At 35.3% G+C, this 23,938-nt stretch overlaps 1 protein-coding gene across 2 annotated transcripts in view; it reads right to left on the bottom strand.

Annotated features, from left to right (window-relative positions):
* Positions 1 to 23,938, bottom strand: part of LOC149775569 (cyclic nucleotide-gated channel alpha-2-like) — an 88,053-nt gene that overhangs the window by 32,833 nt on the left and 31,282 nt on the right. The gene's annotated exons all lie outside the window — the stretch shown is intronic.

The following is a 23,938-nucleotide window of genomic DNA, read 5'->3' as shown; positions in this document are numbered from 1 at the left end:
CATTTATCCTTCTGTTGCTTATATTTTGGCATATAATGCATTTATCCTTCTGTTGCTTATATTTTGGTATATAATGCATTTATCCTTCTGTTGCTTATATTTTGGTATATAATGCATTTATCCTTCTGTTGCTTATATTTTGGTATATAATGCATTTATCCTTCTGTTGCTTATATTTTGGTATATAAGGCATTTATCCTTCTGTTGCTTATATTTTGGCATATAATGCATTTATCCTTCTGTTGCTTATATTTTGGTATATAATGCATTTATCCTTCTGTTGCTTATATTTTGGTATATAATGCATTTATCCTTCTGTTGCTTATATTTTGGTATATAATGCATTTATCCTTCTGTTGCTTGCAATTTAGGGTATAATGCATTTATCCTTCTGTTGCTTGTAATTTAGTGTATGACAACTTTGTCCTTCTGTTGCTGTACTTTCGTGTACGACGACTTTGTCCTTCTGTTGCTGTACATTAGTTTACCATGACTTTATCCTTCTGCTACTGTATTTTCTTGGATGATGACGTTATCCTTCTGTTGCTTGTATTTTAGTGAATTATGACTTTATCCTTCTGTTGCTTGTATTTTAGTGAATTATGACTTTATCCTTCTGTTGCTTGTATTTTAGTGAATTATGACTTTATCATTCTGTTGCTTGTACTTTAGTGTGCTATGACGTTATCCTTCTGTTGTATTTTAGTGTATTATGACTTTATCCTTCTGTTACTGTACTTTAGTGTATTATGACTTTATTATTTTGTTAATGTGCTTTAGTGTATTATGACTTATCCTTCTGTTGCTTGTACTTTAGCATATGATATAGATAAATACTGTTTTTTTTAAAAATTCCGACACTATATATGCTACGGATTGCACTCACAACTAAATTTTAACGCGTACATATCTAAGGTCTGTCAGAAAGCAGCAAGACAAATGCAAGTAATGTAACTTCTAGGCCGAAATTTATCCATTAATACTATTATTATATGCTCATTTTGTCTCCGCTAATCTTGTCAAAATCGTGCAGTATTTTACGATACTGAACACCTTGTTGTTGCACGCATGTGCACGAAACGTATGCCAAAAAAATAGCTTGGTGTATTAGGAACTACTTTGTAAATAAACCATGTACAGTCATGCAGTAGACGCTTTAGGTTTTAGTTAATTAGATTTGTATGTGAATGAACTGAACTAAATGTTTCGTCCATTTGAAAGAATAGATGATAAAGTTAACGATGTGGACGAGTTCACTGAGTCAGAAACGAAACCTTCAAACAAGCAACGAATGAACGTCATATTCGCAATGTCAACAACAAACGTAAGGGACGCAGTAATTGAAAATACCGTTCTGATGTATTAAACAGTTCTTCAGGAGAAATATTCGTATCTTTTCGCAACTAGAATGGTTTAGACAATGACCATTGATCTCTAGGGTCTATACAAACGTAGCAATGAAAAGCATATTGAGACCAAGGTCTATCGCATATCTATCAGAAACGTACCATTATACAAAACACTACATTCGAGAAAAAATGCAACTGAAGGTTTTGGTAAGAAAGGAAGAGACTCAGAGCCAATAAGCCAAGACGACGAAAAAGTATCATTTTCCGCTAGCGAAATGAAGTCACACAACAACTGCTTTTAATTTTCCCAATAAAACTCTTTTGATACAATGTTAGGCTAGCGACATAAGACATTGTATAACACAGGTCATAGCTGGGGTCTCTCCAACAGCGAGATGCATTTGAATTTCCTCAAAATGTACTTACTTAGTCTTTCAAATCCGAATGACATGATCTGCAAAATCTGATACAAACAGAAACCATGCTGAAATTTCGAGTACATTTCCAGCTGAAATCCATTCTACTAACTGCACTGAATTGACCCAATAATGAGAAAAGCAGAACAGAGTTGGAACCAAATAAATACAAAATCCATGCGCATTCATTCACAATATGACTCTAGATTTCAATTTTAAGTAGACCCAAACGACGAACCTTTTTTAAACTACCGTCGAGTGCGCTGGGCGGTGCTATGTGCGCATTACTATTGCTAGTATGCATTGATGACTCTACAGTTTTGTTTTAATTTTTGAATACAGCATAGAAATCAATTACTTTGTTTCCTGTTTGTGTACTTTTAAAAATATAATTATGTCTTAGGTAGAATAAGAAAATGAGTATACAATAAAAAGGTTACATAATTTGTTTGGGAAAACATGAACTCGTTTTCTCCGATGAAAATTTCACTCCACAATGTCACGCAGGATTAATCAGAAGAAGGAAAAAAAACCCACTTGTTCATATTTTCCCATACAAATGCAGTTATCTATAAGTATTTGTCGTCCATTAATTCTACGCATTTGTCGTCCATTATTATTAAGCATTTGTCCATTAATACTAAGTCTCTGTCGATTGATGTTAAGCGTTTGTCCATTAATACTAATTATTTGTCATCCATTAATACTAGGTGTTTGTCCATTAATGTTCAGAATTTCTCGTCCATTAATATAAAGTATTTGTCATCCATTAATACAAAGCATTTGTCCATTAATGCTCAGTATTTTTCGTTTATTAATATAAAGTATTTGTCATCCATTAATGCTAAGCATTTGTCCATTAATACTAAGCATTTGTCCATTAATAATAACTATTTGTCCATTAAGACTAAGTATTTGTCCATCAATACCAAGTATTTGTCATCTATTAATCCTAAGCATTTGTTCATTAATACTAAGCATGTGTCCATTAATACTACGTATTTGTCCATTAATACTAAAATATTTGTCCATTAATGATAAGTATTTGTCGTACATGAATATTAAGTATTTGTCATCCATTAATATAAAGTATTTGTTCTCCATCAATGCAAAGCATTTTCCCATTAATACTAAATATTTGTCCATGAATGCTAAGTATTTGTCCATTAATACAAAGTATTTATTATCCATTAATACAAAGTATTTGTCGTCCACTATTAGTACGTATTTGCCATCCAGTAATACTAAGTATTTCTCCATTAATACTAAGCATTTGTCAATCAGTACTAAGTATTTGTCCCTTACTATTAAGTATTTGTCATCCATTAATACTAGCATTTGTCCATTAATACTAACCATTTATCCATTATTATTAAGTATTTGTCATCCATTAATACTAAGTATTTGTCCATTAATACTAAGCATTTGTCCGTTAATAACTAAGTATTTGTCCATTAATACTAACCAGTTGTCCATTAATATTAGTATTTGTCATCCATTAATACTAAGCATTTGTCCATTAATGCTAAGTATTAGTCAACCATTAATACTAAGCATTTGTCCATTAATACTAAGTATTTGTCATCCATTAATGCTAAGCATTTGTCCATTATTACTAAGTATTTGTCCATTAATACTAAGTATTTGTCATCCATTAATACTAAGTATTTGTCATCCATTAATACTAAGCATTTGTCCATTAATACTAAGTATTTGTCATCCATTAATGCTAAGAATTTGTCCATTATTACTAAGTATTTGTCCATTAATACTAAGTATTTGTCATCCATTAATACTAAGTATTTGTCATCCATTAATACTAAGTATTTGTCCATTAATACTAAGTATTAGTCCATTAATACTAAGTATTTGTCATCCATTAATACTAAGTATTTGTCATCCATTAATACTAAGTATTTGTCATCCATTAATACTAAGTATTTGTCATCCATTAATACTAAGTATTTGTTCATTAATACTAAGTATTAGTCCATTAATACTAAGTATTTGTCATCCATTAATACTAAGTATTTGTCATCCATTAATACTAAGTATTTGTCATCCATTAATGCTAAGTATTTGTCATCCATTAATACTAAGTATTTGTCATCCATTAATACTAAGTATTTGTCCATTAATACTAAGTATTAGTCCATTAATACTAAGTATTTGTCATCCATTAATACTAAGTATTTGTCATCCATTGATACTAAGTATTTGTCATCCATTAATACTAAGTATTTGTCATCCATTAATACTAAGTATTTGTCCATTAATACTAAGTATTAGTCCATTAATACTAAGTATTTGTCATCCATTAATACTAAGTATTTGTCATCCATTAATACTAAGTATTTGTCATCCATTAATACTAAGTATTTGTCATCCATTAATACTAAGTATTTGTCATCCATTAATACTAAGTATTTGTCATCCATTAATGCTAAGTATTTGTCATCCATTAATACTAAGTATTTGTCATCCATTAATACTAAGTATTTGTCATCCATTAATACTAAGTATTTGTCCATTAATACTAAGTATTAGTCCATTAATACTAAGTATTTGTCATCCATTAATACTAAGTATTTGTCATCCATTAATACTAAGTATTTGTCATCCATTAATACTAAGTATTTGTCCATTAATACTAAGTATTAGTCCATTAATACTAAGTATTTGTCATCCATTAATACTAAGTATTTGTCATCCATTAATACTAAGTATTTGTCCATTAATACTAAGTATTTGTCATCCATTAATACTAAGTATTTGTCCATTAATATTCATCTTCATTAGCCAAAGTTCAGATGACCCTATCTACACATTGGCGTAACGAGTAGACATTTCTTTGCTTCGGGTCGGTGAATTTCACTGGATGCGGCTGCAAACCACCGCATTAAATCAAAATTAAGTTGATGAAATTTGAACACTGTTCCTATGTGACGGAGAAAAAGGGAGCACACAACTTGAATGGACTCATAAATGAGCAATTGTCCAGTGCCTGTCTGTGTTTGCACAAGCATTTTTCACTCAAATACACCTGTAATTGTTTCCATCTGGTACATAGTTATACTTTCGATGTTAAACTTACAAAGTATCGTTTTTTTGGGTCATCTGTTTTACCCGTTTTCGGCGAATGTACAATGCATCATGCTATTGGTTAGTTGGCTTTACAGACTAAGGGAGGCAACTAATGAAATCTGATAGATGTCGCTAGGACAAAGCACCAATATCGCTTTTCAATCTGCCAAGGTGTAGGTAGGGTTAAAGGAATCATGGGAAGATGATTAATACTAAGTTTTTGTCGTCCATTAATACAAAGTATTTGTCCATCAAAACTAACTATTTGTCGTCCATTAATATTAACTATTTATCCGTTAATACTAAGCATTTGTCGTCCATTAATACTAAGTATTAGTCGTCCATTAATACAAAGTATTTCTCCATTAATACTAAGCATTTGTCGTCCATTAATACTAAGTATTTGTCGTGCATTAATGCTGATCATTTGTCCATTAATGCTAAGTATTAGTCGTCCATTAATACTAATTATTAGTCGTCCATTAATACAAAGTATTTGTCCATTAATATTAAGTATTTTCGTCCTTTAATACTAAGTATCTGTCTTCCATTAATACAAAGTATTTGTCCATTAATACTAAGTATTAGTCGTCCATTAATGATAACTATTTGTCCATTAATACTAAGTATTTGTCGTGCATTAATACTAAGTATCTTTCGTCCATTAATATAAAGTATTTGTCCATTAATACAAAGTATTTGTCCATTAATAAAAAGTATTTGTCGTCCATTAATACAAAGTATTTCTCCATTAATACTAAGTATCTGTCGCACATTAATACTAAATTAATGACATACAAATTCTTTATTCGTAAACGTTTAATTATCACCTAATTATTTGACATTTATGTACCAAATAAAATTCTGCCAAAATGGAAATATGACAGTATCGGGCATTAAAATCTGGTTCTTGGTGATTTGAATACATCATATGATTAACTGTTAGGAAAACAAATCTTTATCCCTGACGTATTTGTACATCAAGAGACATGACAATCGAATTAAATAAAATAAGAGCTAATAACTCAAATCCTTGACGAAAATGCAACCAATATTTCAGACGCCAACATTTCCAGACGACAATGTATAGTCAAATTTCTTTTAAATGTGAGGCCGTCAGAGCCCGGAAATTAGAAACAATCCCTGATTTCAATTAATTCAGCAGACTGGTCGAACATGGTTAGGATCTCAATTTAAAATGGCTTTGTGTGGTTTTAACGTGTGTCAAGTGGCAGTTAGCTCTGAGTTTATCAAATTTCTTTTTTAAGTCTTGTTCCCTTCTGTTTATTTTATTAATTTATATATTTTACGGACATATTTATTTATTTATTTATTTATTCTAATTGTCAGTTTTTGCATCTTAATTTCCCTAAATCCTAAATACCAATATTGACTTTGTACATGCATTTTATAACAAAATTGGCATATAGCTTATTTAAATGTTCTTATTTACACATTCTGGGATGTTTCATATATGTATATACATTTTTATTTCTTTAGAGTTGTTGTTTCTGTTGACATTTTTATGCTTCTGATCTGTGCTGTCTCTTTTTGGTTTTCTTAATTTTTAAATATAGATTATCGGTGTACATGACCATTTTAATACATCCTAATTGTTTTGTAACATGTCGGTAAAATATCTCGTCTAGAGCAATTTTTTGGTATCTTTGCAGATTACCGACGTTAAATAAAGTTTCACTGATATTGTATTCGCACGTCACAGATCTAATTTGAACTAAATTTAATTACCGGGTCTGTGGTACATGGTTGATCTGGAACACACTGATGGCTGAATATGCGAATGACATTGGAGTACAATTCACGTGCTTCAAGGATATTAAAACATGCAAAAAATAATTATATCCAGTTTAAAGTGTTTATACGTTGATTACGTGTGTTTAAAATTACACTTTTGCACAGACCTATAATTCCGTTTTGCTCAGACAGTTATTGTTGTTGTAGGGTTTAACGCCATTTTTCAGCACATGATAGGCTATACATGGTGGCCAGTATTACTGGTGGAGGAAGAACCCTGGGAAACCCCTTGCATAGACAGATATTACCCTTTACATAGACATATATTACCCTGTTACATATACAGATATTACAGTTTTACACGGACATATATTGCCATTTTACACAGAGAGCTATTACCCTTTTCCACCGACAGATATTACCCTTTTACACAGAGAGGTATTCTCTTTTGCACAGACAAGCATTACCATTTTACACAGATAGGTATTGCCATTATGCACCGACATATATTACCTTTTACAGACATATATTACCCTTTTACACAGATATATATTACCCTTTTACACCGACATATATTACCCTTTTACACCGACATATATTACGTTTTAACACAGACATATATTACCCTTTAATATAGACATATATTAGCTTTTTATACATACACATATTGCCCTTTTGCACAGACATATTATCCTTTTACACATGCAGACATTCCTTTGAATTTTGTTGTTTCAATCAGAATGCAAGATTTAATGATCTCGTAGCCTGTTTATCATGGATTGGATAAAGTAAGATATTCGAATGAGGAATTATACGAGATGGTTCGTCGATAACTATGTTGCATTGTAAAAATCTCATGCAAATGTTTTTACATTGTCACGTGTACAAAGCGCTATCGACTTGTCCTTGCTTGTTGCATCCTTGTCCAGCTAGGCAGTCCAGTTGATGACGTTTTAGTGTGCGGACGTGACTTTGTGTTTTACGTGCGCTCATACATTTGTTTGTCGTATTATCCATTTATGTAATGTAATACTTTCTTAGCTCACCTTCATTAATTTTCTTAGTTTTTTTCCAACCTGGTCCAAAATGTCCGCCTATTTCAATCTAAGCTGAAAAATCGTATTTATGTGAACTTATAAATTGTACTTAATCACAAATACACATGCCGTTTAATCTAAAACTTAGATGAAAATGGAAGGATTCCAACTATCTACGCCATGGTGTGTGGATGCGAGCTCCACCAGTATCCTCCGGACATTAAGATATTTGTTTGTATTTTTCCAGCGTTCAACCATTGTTCCAAGTAAAGAACAATATATGCAGCAGAACTTCATGTATTCATTTTACAATAACGCCAATATATCAGCAGACTTGATGATATACAATCACGAAACTGCTAATAAAAAGAACTCTAAAGATGCCAAACCAAATTGTCAGAATGAGCCATAGAGGAAGCGTCTAAATGCAAAACCAAATGTCCTATTTTGGATTTCAAGCAAGAAAAGTTTTGACATTTGATATGGTTTCTTCCACACAAAACACGGGCGTATTCAATAAGAAGGGATGAATAAAAGGCTGTAAAATCATGCAAGGAGTTGAGATTGGCATATCTTCAACTGATTAATGAGCTACATCGATCAAAGTTGCCCCTCATTTCACATACAGCAAATTATACCTACATGCAAGAAAATAAAATAGTTATTAAGGTACCAGAAGATCTGAACAAGGACACTATTCCTGCCTTATATGTTCTGTTATGCTTTTCGATGCCATCTTTTCTCTTCGGACTGGTTTATGAACTTTCTCTTTTTAAGTATTTCTTAAGTTTTCTGTGTTTATATCTTACATTGCTGCAGTTTGTCTTTAAAGTCATTGTATATATATATATATATATATATATATATATATATATATATATATATATATATATATATATATATATATATTTCAAAATATTCCTTGATATGCGTAAAACCATTCGTTTCTCGCTATAATAGGAAACCAACCGTGCTGGTTATGAAATTTAATGTTTTCTGTTACACTAAACATTCCACGGGTAACACTAAACATTCCAGTGGCACCACCGTATGCTGCCACCCATTTGAGGTCGAATGCTGTTTGGTCTCCTTTTGTTTAGAAGTGAAAATTTCCTTGGGTTCGTTTCCATCCTTGTAAATCAATGGTCATGTTATATTAAGAGAATGAACAACTTAACTGATGTGAAGAGAACTGGAGTTAAATGAAGTGAATATGCTACTCGGCAGAAAATACACCGGTTTTGAGAGAAGAAAATGAAATTATCCGAGAGACAACATCATTTTTTTCTTCAGTGAACTGCACAATCTAGGAGTGCCGCCTGAACATGATCCACATTTTGCATAAAAGATTTAAACATAAAGAAAGGGCTATGTTAGAGGCGGCCATTCATTGTCTTTGCCTTCTTTAATTTTCATCAACATAAGAGATAGACTATGTATGGACTTCTGGCGTACTTTTATAATGAAATCTAACGGTAATAACATAAACAATCGAACGAGTCCATATGTATCAATATGTCACTTTAATCGATGAAAATAGTGAAGATGGAGCGTGACTTAAAAGTACGCCTCCTTGACCAATCGTTGAATACTGAGGCCTAACGCCACCAGTATTTCCGTCAGTGTTTTTATTTTAGGTTAATTTTCATCGACAGTTTCAGAGCTATGAGCGCAACCCATCATATTTATACAGAAGTTGTCAACAGTCTAAATCGTGCAAAGATTTATTTAATGGAAGGCAGGTTTCAGAAAACTAAATATTCAATTTATTTCACGCTTCCTACGATGTAATTCTATGTCTAATTGGATTTCAAATTAAATATCGTATATAATGATTAGATTATTGAAATATAAATGCTATAAATATGTGATATGTAAAGAAATGAACAGAAGAGTAAAACACAAAACCTGTACAGGTAATTCGGCTTATTTTATCTGCAGCAAATTGTAATATCATATTTTTAATAAACATCGACCCCACATACACGAAAATTAGAAGTATGAAACTTATGAAACAAAATTATTTCCGATGAGCAAAGACGAGAAAGGAATGGTAATTACGCATGTTGAAACACATCGTAAAAAGGGATCTAGAGTGTTTCTGAGAAGATTGTAACCATAGATGCTATTAAACAGATTGCCGTTAGATTGTGCGCACTTATTTATGAAGAAGAAAGATTCAAGTGATTAATAAGTGTCAAGGTCAAAGGTATGGTTACTACGGTCATTGATAATGGAGGGCACATTTCTCAAAGGGAAATAAACAAGTTTTACTTCTTAAATATGCGAATGGAACTGTTGCTTTGTCTTTGTAAACTGGGATCAGATAGAGCATTGATAAATGTGCGTGTATGGCTTTTGTAATGCAAATCAGGGTCATGTGACTGCCAAAATAAAACACTAAAGTAGGGATAAATAAATCACAAGCACAGTCATAAAGGAGCCTAATTATATTTGCTCTTGACACGACTAAAATACTACAGGCCCTGATATGAACTGCAGGAACCCATTACACAAACCCTGACATGGACTGTTGAACCCCAGTACAGACCCTAGCACACAGACCATGACATGAATTACATGACTCTAGCACACAGACCATGACATGAATTATAATGCAGGACCCTAGCACACAAACCATGACATGAATTACATGACTCTAGCACACAGACCATGACATGAATTACATGACCCTAGCACACAGACCATGACATGAATTATAATGCAGGACCCTAGAACACATACCTTAACGTGACTTACATGCCTCTAGAACACAGACGGGACATTAATAACATGACTCGAGTACACGGGCCCGATATGAACTGCAAGACCCTAGAATACAGACCCGACATGAACTGTAGCATCCAAGTACCCAGATCCTGATATGAACTGTAGCATCCTAGTATACAGACCCGACACGAACTGCAGGACCCTAGTACAGTGACCCTGACATGAATTACTTGACCCCAGTAGAATGAAACAACATGAACTGCAGGATCTTAGTACACAGACCCTGACATGAATTACATGACCCTACTAAACAAACCCTGACGTGAATTACATGACCCTAGTACACAGACCCTGACATGAATTATATGACCCTAGCACACAGACCATGACATGAATTACATGACCTTAGTACACACACCCTGACATGAATTACATGACTCTAGCACACAGACCATGACATGAATTATATGACCGTAGTACACAGACCATGACATGAATTACATGACTCAAGCACACAGACCCAACATAATCTACAGGACCCTAGTCCACAGACCCAACGTGAACTGCAGGATCCTAGTACACAGGCCTTGATATAAATTACATGACCTTAGTATATATACCCTGACATAAATAGTACATGACCCTAGTACACAGACCCTGACGGGAGTTATATGACCCTAGTACACAGACCATGACATGAATTACATGACCCTAGTACACAGACCCTGACATGAATTATATGACCCTAGTACACAGACCCAACATGAACTACAGGACCCAATTACACAGACCCAACGTGAACTACATGATCCTAGTACACAGACCTTGACATGAATTACATGACCCTAGTACACAGACCCAACATGAATTATATGACCCTAGTACAGGGACCCTAACATGAACTGCATGATCCTAATACGTAGACCCTGACATGAACTGCAGGACCCTAGTACACAGACCCTGACATGAACTGCAGGACCCTAGTACTCAGACCCTGACATAAAATGCAGGACCATGTACACAGACCGTGACATGAACTGCAGGACCCTAGAACACAGACCTTGATATGAATTACACGACCCTAATACACATAGCCAACATGAACTGCTGGACCATAGTACACATCCGAATGTGCTGTTTAGATGTGTTCGAACAGGTTAAAGTAGTACATCGTACTTTATTCTGTTTAACTCTGTATTCCAATTTTTTGTTACGAATAAGTGACCCACCAGCACTTGGAACCATAAATCAGAGACATCGAAATGTCATCAAAGAGCAACTGTTTTAAATTAACCGGCTACGCGAGGACTTGATTTGACTGGGAAAACAATCTTGGAAATGTATCCAATTCTGCTTCCTCTTAGTAGGCACTAATCCATAGAATGATTTTTCAATTTGTCAACGGCCTCAGAACGTCAGAAAAATGACCAATGGTTCATATGGTATTGGCTGATAGTGAATTGTTAAGTAGCCAAACCGTCCATCGGCCAGCATCATGCTATTGATGGATGCATTTGATTAATGAGGTTAGTCTAGTTAAATAGGAATTCAAGATCAAGGATTTTTTAAAGCTGCTTCTTCATTTAAGATTGTAATCTCCGTGTACGTTCAGCACGTGTCATGTATGATACTTTTATTGCTGCTGAATTCTGTTCCTTTTTAAGTTACGCTTGTGACTCATCGTTCATCACTTCATTGATATACGTCTGCCCTTCGATTCAGCTGCAAATAACAGATCACTTTCGTGTTTCGTTTTGTGTGCTGTACATCTTTATTCAGAAGGCGATATAAAATATCAGTATATCATATAATCACAATGTACAAAGAGAGAAAAATTTATTTTTCTGTTTTATTGTTCAAAAACAAAAGTACATGTAACTTTGGCAGATGTCGCTATTATCCATGACCTCTAATATGTCCTCTGACCCTGACCCAATTTAACATTTGGAACCTTTTTCTGTTTCTTTATTTTCATTCTCCTTTTAAGTGAACGTGTGTGAACATTTTTCAAACAAATACTCAATGTATTCTCTACAAACGGTCATTGTCATGAAGAAAATGTACATTGAACCAAAACAAAACATTCTAAACATGTTTGTCTTCCAACATTTGTGTGTCCTTACCAGACTTTCCATGTATTGCACAACGTCCATCGCATTTTAAATGATATTAAAGAGAATTTTTGCATTTATATTAAAATACGCCGTAAAAATGTCGTCCTCCCTACACAGAACACATCTTCCACTATGCATATTTATTTTTAAACGGATCTAACACGATTGGAAAACTCACGAAAATAACCTTCGTTTTTTCAGTAAAGGAAAAGAAGAAAAACGTCGGACAATGCCATTATGGAATTTAACTACTGAACATTTTGAGTAATAGATTTTACTCCAGACTGGAGAATTGTACTTCTAATACATATATCTAGCCATTGATTAGTCTAAAAATATTACTTACAATGTACCTATCTGCCTGTATGATTCATCAGAAAATCGTACTCATTATCTACTTATCAGGCCTGTTCGTGTATATAAAAAATCATAAAATGTACAAATGTAGTCTTTTGATTGACCAAAGAAACGTACTTACAATGAATATAGATAGCCATTTGATTGATTAGAAAATCTTACTTGTTGTATATATATATATATATATATATATATATATATATATATATATATATATATATATATATAAGTTTTAACAGCATGTAAGCACATTATTGATCATACACTGCAGAATAAAAGTTACGATCTAAACGTATGTACGTGTAACAAGTGCTAAAATCTGTTGGAATAAAAACACTACCAAGTAAACGTACACGAATACTGGTCGAAAGATAAAGGTAAAGATGTTATTATTTTTTAAGAGAACATAAAACAAAAGAGGAAGGTAAAAAAAGTAGAATCCTCACAATAGCGATGTATAGTTACGATAAGGTTCTCTGATTTCTATCAATTTGATTTCAAACATAAAACCGAACGAGGAGTGTGAAGGTCAAATATTTTGTGATTTAATAACTAATATTGTGGTTTGAAAATAGAGAATTCTGTACTTTTGGCAAAATAAATTTTCCCTGCATCTAGATGAAGTAGAATAAGATTTGGAGTCGAGTCGAGTTTTATGACGGAGGGGTCAAGTCTGTGAATTAATTATGAAGACATGAGACTGGCATTTCCTGCGATCCAGAAATGGTCTTATGAGATACATTTATTTATCACACCGCTGATATTACAAAAAGCAATGAAGGTATATATGTAAAACGGTAAAATAACCGCCAGTGTGTTTGATTATAATTTTAAATTAAGAAATGGTTTGTATTAATATTAGACATCAACAAAATAGGCGATGGGTTTCGCCACATTAGTGAATTGTTTTTGTCCATGAACATCACTGCTGCGTGTTTGAAAGGATATAAGTTAAGGTGTTTTTTTCTTCGTAGTCTCCTTGCCATCGTCAGCTAGTGCAGAACAGATAAAGAACGTGAGGTATTTTCCTGACGAAACGATTGTATCATCATTTCTTGTAATCAGTTACGTTCTCTTAAGAATAACTGGGAAAGCCTTAGATAGTCGTAAATAACTACATTATAAACCATTTAACACGTAATTATTATGCAATGACTTAATATGTCTTTGAATCGTGTTTTGTGTCATTTTTAGATTTGTGGCGACGTCACAGATCAGGTAAAGGTGCTTATAGCGATCGCCCATGAACGCCTCGCGCGAGAGACCCCCCCCCCCCCCCGCTTCATCTGGCTGGAATCTACACTCACCAACCATTTACTTGATTTTCACTGCTTGTAAAACACATTCCTGTTTTGGTTCTCTTCCGTGGTATCTACTCGTATCTGTGCACGAATCCATTAGAAGTTTCCCACCAATACGGTCTCGAACTCCGCCGTGGTAATCGTGTTATCTTCGATAGCCACCGACTATCATTTGGTAATTGTAATGAGAATGATTTTCACTGTATCGAGAATTTCCAAATAAATACGTATTCTCGAATGCAGCAGTAATGCAATTTTTCGCAAGCGCTGCCAGCGACAACGGTTGCAATCAGTATAGCTCCAACAACAATTCCGACTGGCATACCTAATACAGTTGCTGTCGTTGTAATCCCAGCACCACCCAGGCCAACTTTACACATACGCTTCTATTTTGCAAGCATATTGATTATCTTAGGGAATCCATCTCGCAGCAATTCTTCAATTGTGATCGTGAACAACAATTGCTCCACAGCTGCTGTATGGACACGCACTTACAACCAAGTATTTTTCTCTATATGTGCAACTGCCATGCAATCATAGAAAATATCTTCATGTCCGACGGTGTAGTCAACGACTTTAGTGTGCTAATTCGATGACTCCAAGCTGACCTGGAGTTCGTATTGGTACATCAGAGTGGCCCAGGGGTCTATTCTATCCGACCCTCGCACATATTAGTGTATATGAGAGTCTGTTAACTTTGTTTTCACGCAAATGTTTCTAAACAAGTGGCACAAAATCACTATCGATGTTGGAACACTTTCTCATCTGATCCAAGCAGTAAATTCCGCAACATAATCATCGCGCGGTTGTTCAAAGTACATCATGTATATATAATGACATATCTTACACATAAACGTCAAAAACGGTAACTAAACGTATTAAATTGTGATCGTGAACCATAATTGCTCCACAGCTGCATTATGGACACGCGCTTACAACCAAGTATTTTTCTCTATATGTGCAACTGCCATGCAATCATATAAAATATCTTCCTGATGAATATTTTTTTCTTCAATCCTTCAAACTGAATTTCATTACCAGCGTATACCTCCCACGATAATGTAAATGTGAAAGATACTGAAACACTATCTTTGGCGACACACCACATCGCTTGTCCCTGCCTGTAGCTTCTCGTGGGTCGGTGGTTCTTCCCGAGCTGTTCCAGTGTTCTTCCTCCACCAGTTATACTGGCCGCCATTTATAGCCTATCTTGTGCTGAATATACAACAACAACAACAACAACAACATCGCTTGTTATTTATTGTAGATATGGAAACCATTAAGATATGAGGTTAAGGTTTATCAAAGTTATCATCCACGAAATTAGCGAAAACAAGTTGGCCATTTGAGATATCACTGGCCTTTTCTTCTGCTTCGTTGGTAAATACTCCTCTAACTCTGTTCCAAGCAGTCATTGTGCTTACTGGTGAAAGTAGTGTTAATTGCGCATGAGAAGCTTTTATATTCACGTATTGTGCATCGTATCATCGCGAGTGGTTAATGAACGCAAGAGAAACCACGCTTTTGTAGTCACCAAAGTTGAGGCTACAACGGAAGACTTTGGCCCTATGAATGCACTTGAGGCCAAGGTAATAGTCGAAAACCTTTTGCTTTTACTGTGGACCATGCGTATGAAACGCGTTTGCATCCACCACGGGAAACTCCCAGGCCAAACACCTTAATCAAAGCCATGCCAGATGCTGTTCCGACTGCCCCTAAAGCTGCCGTTTTCGCAAACGCGGCAGCTACAGCCACGAACAATAATTGAATCGCTGCGATGAATATAAATTTTCATACGCACTTTTGCATTTGCACCACCACTGATTTGGATAACAAGAACCTTACCGAAGTTTTATTTTTTATTATATTTCTTTTGCCGTCTTTAGTTGATTAAGAAGCATTTAGGTCAAATAGACGAAGATTTGTCCGGTCAGATATGTCAGAAAAAGCCCCAATAGTGAATCAGCCGGTGGAAAATTAGCGAGTGCAGCAAAAGTCACCCACGGGGTCGCACGAACGTGGCTTTTTAAACAAGTTTGCGGAAGATTTACCTACCCGCGCTAAGAAAACAATCCCATTGATAATTTGATGTAATTGACCCTCAACGGAGTTTACTAAGCTGATTTTTGTATTGTTTCTTCCGTACAATCGGGTACTTGCACATACATATACCGTCGTAGACGTTGCTATGAAATACAAGGAAGCGGAATCGTTGTCGTTTAAGGATTCAACAAGTATGTCAAACACATATATGCACTTGGCCCATTAACACGACTGCGGCTTTCGCAGGTGGATACAGGAAAAGAATTTCTCGGAACAAATACAGTGATACTGACAAAACATCATATGCGGTCATTGTAGAACGATTAACAGGAGCGATTATTATGGTACTAGCACAACAGAAATTGTTGATGAATCGCAGAGCTAAATACAATCTTCGCCCTGTTATAGCTGCGCTGAAAAATGAAGCAACACGTGCGAGGAGTACATAACCCGCTGATGTAGTCCGGCAGAAAACGTCGCGGTCACACGAGCGATGATAACGCATGTTGGAATCAGCTTGGTGCATTTAGTGATTTTACGCCGGGATGGCACATTAGTACGGGGGTGGGGGTGGGGGTGGGGTGGGGAGAGGGAGACATACAACGTTTCGGGGGCTAGCGATTAATTAGTGTGGGCATGGTGAAGCTGATCCTAGTATTCAAAGAAATACCCGATGTTGCTTTTTCTATCGTACTCATGTACGCGTTTGTGTAAGTTTACATCCACATGATGTACTGTTTGGGCGGGTGGGTTCATATCAGTCCATGCTTGGATTTTTTTGCATGTGGCTTGCCATTGAAATCCCGCGACGGATTCAACGTTCAACAAGTAAATGCTGGCCAATGTCTGTGAGCAAATCAAACTCGACCTGGCTTTTCGACAGCAGTGCATCACAGACCATTCCTATCGCCGAGAAGGATTGTGCGGGGACGAATTTGTACATGGTATGGCGGTATCAAGACACGCGTCAAAGACATTCTCGAGCACCAGCATGTCTATCCACAGATAAAGCAATCGTTGTCGTGGGAAATTCCACTTCCTGCCGTAAGTTTGTTTATAAGTTTGTCCAGGCTGAAATAGAGAAACCGCAGAGAGTCAGTACACAGCAGATGGTCCAGTATAAACGTCATTTATTTTTTCCAAGTGGCCATCGAAGCCGCGCTGGTTAAGGAGCACAACAAGAAATTCTTTTTTTTTTTTACCTGGGCAAATTCGCAATTGTAGGATGCATGGGCTGTGAACATCTACTATGTATGAGACATTTTTGGACGGCAATGCTCTCTCGCTGAAGCGCCATTACAAATCCACCCATGAGTGACCGCAGAAATTTCGCGGATTTTATCACGGATCATAATCATGGCATCATTAGATAAATCTCGTTACGATTATTTAATGGAACATTCTAGCGGTAGCACAAAGCAGTCTCAGCACAATCTCCAAGATGCACTAGATAAAACCATGGCGGAGTTCGAAAGTTTGCTGCCGCAAATGGAAAACTTCTGACGACTTCGAGCGCAAATACAAAACCGCAGGTCAGAACCAAAACAGGCAATCGATCTGCATTTGGTAAAATCGACTAAATGGTTGCAGAGCTTTCCGCGGAGGCGCTCACAGTCGTTGACATGGTTCAATCGCGTGTGCCACTGGGGATAGGTAGGAGACCTTTACCCAGATCGATAATTTATATCGAAAAGCCTCATTTCACCGCTATTCTTTCCTATTCTCCTTTATGAATTTTTTAAAATCACTTTATTTTACACAGCAGTCTTACGCAAAGACATTTTAATGAATTACATGTATTCTATCACAATCAGCGTACAAGAATTCATCTTTACGTACTTGTTCACGAAGGGTTGTATCCTTACCTTTGACAGGACACTTGATTGGAATTGATTGTCTGTCTGTATGTTTGTGTTTCAAATATCTGTAACAGACTGATATGTTCAATCGTGTGCATGTAACGTACATTTTTCTGGAGTAGCAATCTGCGCCAAGACGTTCAAAGCTAACAAGGAAAATATCGATGATTGTTTAACATGTACAACCTTAGCATAAAAAACACTTCGGATAAACAAAATAAAACATGTTAAATCAAAAATCGGTACAACAAGAACCACAGGAGACTGGTACAAAACTGAAGATTTCAAAATTCCAAATTACATTATCATAGCAAGTCAGCTTAGAATTATATGCAATACAGAGGATGTTTCTCGAAGATGTAAATTTTGTAGAGTTCGTTCAAAATCGAGATTTTCATTTTTGAATTTTTTTTAGCGATTGTGGATACAAACAAAGTTATACGATACCGAAATTTGATGCGATTAATTTTCTCGATCTCTGAGACCACTAAACTTCTGATATGTATCCACCGCTAAACTTTCCCGCTATTTGGTATATCAGAAATTAAAAATGGGTAACCTGGTTACTGATGAAAACTGTTTCGCTACGCTGAACCGATGTGAAACCACAACGAAAAAATCAGATTTATTTTACTATGGTGCTTTTAACACATGTTGAGTTGCATCGATCAAAGTCCCCTAAATATCACACAGCGCAAAAATTATATACATTCTTGAAGGTCTCGTTTGTATTCAAGCAAATGTTCACACTGGAACGATATCAGTGATTATATCCATGATGCGCACAGAGAAACGTTTAAAATTCAATATTGTACTGTCTAATGACCCATGGCACAGGGTCATAACAAGCGAATGCGAGATATATTTCAGATGAAATGAATATATATGTTCTGAAATGAAAACTTGAGAAAGCGTTTAGTAATGATGGACAACTACATTACAATCCTTTTACATTGATTGATATAGAACGATTGAATTTATTGTATATTTTTGAATGTGTCTTGTTCAGTTTCCCTCTATAGTGCCTTACGCTGTGCCCTATTAAAACCATTAATTCACAAAAAGAAACAAAACAACCCATCGAACTAGTGCAATACTAATGTCTCTTGATTTCTGAGTAGATTTGCAACGCAATATTTAAAAACGAAAGACAGAACGAGTGTTGTATGGAGTTTTTATTCAATTTTTTATATTTTTTCCAGGTGTTAAAAATACAAGGCAAATTTAAAGTAGAAAAGATCCAAGTAATGAATGGATGTCATGTGTGTGTGTGTGTGTGTGTGTGTGTGTGTGATTTGGATTTTTAACGTAGCTTTAACAATGTTTCAGTCATATCGCTACGATGTCTGCAGTGTGGCAGTTTATAGTAATGTCAAGCACAGGGGCATCATGCCTCAGACATGTAGCATGATGTCCCATCAAGTCACATTATCCTGACACCAGGCTGACCAGTCCTAACATTAACCTCTTAATGCTGAGCCCCAAGCGAGGCAGCTGTTTGTACCATTTCTGTTCGTCTTTGGTATGATTCGGCCGGGGATCGAACCCACGACCTCCCGCATCCGAGGCGGACGCTCTAACCACTAGGCCACCGGAGCGTGTGTGTACGTGCTAATTTTTCTGGATAACATTCAAGAACCATGTTTCCGTGAAACAAACATAATGTTGTAGACAAGCATCCCACGTGTACTGGGTGAACTGAATGCATGAATTAGCTGATTGGAGCAAGACTGAAAGAAATTAAAGTGATATGAATGTGCTCTTCGAAAGGAGACAAATAATCCACAGGGTGGGGGTGGGATATACAACTTTGGAGTACATATACATTTTCAAAATGAAGTACATTTCCAGACAAAACCACTCCTGCAGTGCATAATGTTTTTTCCGCATATCCAATAAAACATTTAGCAGCAGTGCAGTCATGAGCCGTTTTGTTTTTTTGTTACCTTTATTTCACCTGTTGCCTGTATTTGTGACGTCACCCATAGTAAAATGAACCCAGAGGTCAATATTGTCTCATTTGAAGAGGTGACTGACTCGAAGTTTATGTCCTCTCTTACGTACAAAATCAACAAAATATTGAAACTTATGGATACATTCTACTGACAAAAACAACAACAACATTAACAAGAAGAAAAAATAAAATAGAAACAAACAAAAATATTCAAAAAGTTTTCTTACCACATTTTCTGACCTTTATTTGGAATAAGTCGGCAGTTTATGAATTTAAACTTACAACGAAAACAGTTGTTGTTGTTGTTATGGGGTTTAACGCCATTTTTCAGCACAAGATAGGCTATACATGGCGGCCAGTATTAATGGTAGAGGAAGAACCCGGGAAAACCCCGGAAAGAACCACCAACCCACGAGAAGCTACTGGCAAGCTTTCTCACATATCTACATTGGCCGAGCCCGAGACTCGAACCCACGCAGACAGAGGTGAGATGGCAGTGATCCGTGACGAAGAGCGCTTTAGACCATTCGGCCACTCGGGGCCCCCAATGAAAACAATGCACTCATCATTGCTAAATAAAAGGGCATCTGCTCTCTGTCTTTCCATGATACAAGTTTGTACATTATCCCTACGACGAGTACACTGGCAGAGACTTGTAGATGTTAAAATGTCCAACAAAATAGTTCCACAGACTTGACCCCTTAATTTTGCATGTTTTGATGACAAATTAAAATTATCTTGATATATATTGACTGTAATGTGAAGTAAGTAAAATATTTAATTGAAATATATTTAAAAATGTTATTGTTTAGTATAAAACAGTCCATACTCAAAGGAGCACTTTTACACTTGTCCATTGTTAAACCCTCCAAACATTGAGATAATCAGTTTTTATAAGTACTCTGCAATACCATAATGCCAAATTGGAAGTGATATATTTTGAAGAAGGAAAAACAGTCCGGAACTGTGATAATGGTCGAGTAAACCAAATGGTCACCTACCAGAAACGGTTTAATCAGTATGATAAAGTTTTTTATGGATCAATATTACTTATATAATCAAACCGTTTAGGTGTGACGCGGATTTCTATTGGTTGGAGAATAAAATTAGTCGAAGAGTACCAACCTATCTTTCTGACTGATGAAAAGTGGCTAAAAAGCCCAGCATCAATTATAGACGCTTCCTAAATGTTTGACTTATTTACATATTCATGTCATTCTTAGTGTCCGGTAATGGTCAACTCCACGATTAATCAGACAAATGTTACTATTTGTATACATCGCAAAATCAAGAACATGAGAATAAAAATGTAGCATCAGCATGAATTTTGGCATGAGTTGAACTTGCATTTCATCAATTTGCTTTTATTAGGGAAAGTGTTGCCAAACATAACCAGTTTTCTTCCTCGCCAGCTATAATCTATAAACTCATTTGTTCCATTTGTCAAGGGACACGAAACGTAAGAACAATGGCCAGTTGTTTATATGGTCATATCCGAAAGTGTTTTGTCAAGTAGCCAAGACGTGTATCAACGAAGGATCTTTCCATGAAAGGATACATTCTATTAATGGAACATCACTAGCAAAAGAAAAATGCAACACCAGGAGATTCTGCAGAATGCTTCATAAGCTTCAATTCTAAATCTCCGTATCTATTTCAGTAAGCATTCTGTATGTGATCGATGATCTTTTATTTAGGTGTTGATGTTTTGATGTTCTAGTTTATTCCTGTTTGATTTGTTTGTGCCTCAACCTCCTCCACTCTAATCATGTAATTATCTCTCTCTCCCTCCATTTTGTTTGGTGGAATCGGCATTCTGCCCTATAAGTGTGACCATTATTAAACATTTTAACAAAATCTATGTATTTGTAACTTATTCGACAACATTAATTTTTCATGTAGCAAAAGCACATCGTATGTCTTATGTTGAGAACTATGTAAATCAAATTTATCGTGCACTTAAATTATCATCTTTGCTCCGGTCACAATCTATAATTATTGTTTTAATGATGACGGATGTCAACTAATATCATGACAATCAAAATCTGTAATACAACCATTTGTTGTTCTTGCCACAGAATGCACACAATTTCGTACAGCGGCATTATAACGACAAACGTGTGAGAAAACAACGAAAACACATGAAAGTTAATATTCCCTATTAGTCAGGGAAAAAATTAAAATTAACAGCATGACTGAGCACGAGTAGGTATATTTAAATTATGCGATATAAACTTGACAAAGCGACATAACTTCCAGACGGAAAAAGAATACAGGCTTGACAAACCGATATAACTTCCGGATGGACATAAGATATAGACTTGACAAACCGACAAAACTTCAGACAGACATACGATATAGACTTGACAAACCGACCGTACTTCCAGACAGACTTACGATAGAGACTTGACCAAGCGACCGCACATCATGGCATTATCATGCCATACACACTTAGATGCAGGCATTACCTCAAAACTTGCTTTGAAGAAGGCAATTCAGTCAGAATAAGATGTGTATTATTAACGATCGATTGCTCTACAAGTAATGTGATGTGATTTTTTATTTTTAACGTATATTTAACAATTTTTCAGTCGTATCGCTACAAGTAGGAATTGTGCTCTGATGATCTCTTAACAACTGGACTTTAGCAACTCAAGCTTAAGTTTCACCAAAAGCCAATAAAACTATGTGATACGATTATACATTAACTTGCAATGGTTAACAATACAACTATGTGATACGATTATACATTAACTTGCAATGGTTAACAATAAAACTATGTGATACGATTATACATTAACTTGCAATGGTTAACAATACAACTATGTGATACGATTATACATTAACTTGCAATGGTTAACAATAAAACTATGTGATACATTAACTTGCAATGGTTAACAAAAAGATTTCGATTCATTCTTAAGCTCATCAGTTTTATAATCACAGGCTTCGTGTTTGTTTTCGTGATCTATAAATTTTGTAACATTTCGGTGTCTGACCAAAATTGAAAACAAAACGCAAGAAATATCATATATAGGTAGGAACATGCAGTCGTTTTCACGAACAGTATTAAGTCGACGACAAAAAAACAAAATCAGTTTACTTAATCAGGCCTAACGATCATAAAAAAACGTCCTAGCTAGAGCTTTTGTGTCAACTAATCATACACGACTTTATTATAAAACATTGGTTTTGACCCGATGAGAGTGAAATCTCACTCTCAGACTAAAGAGTTTTGTGATTTCCAAGCCAGGTCCGTTTCTTCATCATTTGGTACTTTATCAAGGTAAACGATGTCTCTGTACAGATATTAAACAACTGGTGGATATAGAGCCCTTTTTGCGTTTTGTTCCAACATGTAAAAAGAATATAATATTCATTTCATATTGATGGAAGTGCAAATCGACAGATCGAGTGTTATGATCAATTTGATCAAGGTCTTGTTTCCTTTCGTTGAATAAAACAAACGATCCAAGTCATTTATCCATTTGATTCAAGTCAAATCCTAACTGAAAGTCACGGTCATGTCTGAATAACAAAGCACACATTATTATTCACAGATTATACAACAATACAAATTCACGTTTTACATACCGTTTTGATATATTATGTTGATATGCTTGGGGTTATTTCATCTTATAGGGTTCGTCTTGGAAATTTCAAGCAAGTGATCTGATGATCTATTTAGAAGTGTCATTCGGACATGACATCTTGTAAACTTTTTTCACTGACGGGTCTTTCGTCTCTTGTAAACGTTAAAGCTCAGAAAGGGTACCGGTCTATTTTCTACAATCCTTAGTGTAGACTGACTTGGAAACTCTATTTAAATTAGACTGGTTATTTAATCAATTAATATTTTTTGTGGTTTGTTTTACTGAATCATATGATGGAATTGATGAGGCACAGCCCAGGTGGAGCTGATTAGGTCGTATATATGTT

This window comes from Sinohyriopsis cumingii, chromosome 19, assembly GCF_028554795.1.
Source record: "Sinohyriopsis cumingii isolate HCF-2022 chromosome 19, ASM2855479v2, whole genome shotgun sequence".
Lineage (NCBI taxonomy): Eukaryota > Metazoa > Mollusca > Bivalvia > Unionida > Unionidae > Sinohyriopsis > Sinohyriopsis cumingii.
The sequence above is the reverse complement of the archived record's forward strand: the minus strand, read 5'-3'. Positions and strand labels throughout refer to the sequence as shown.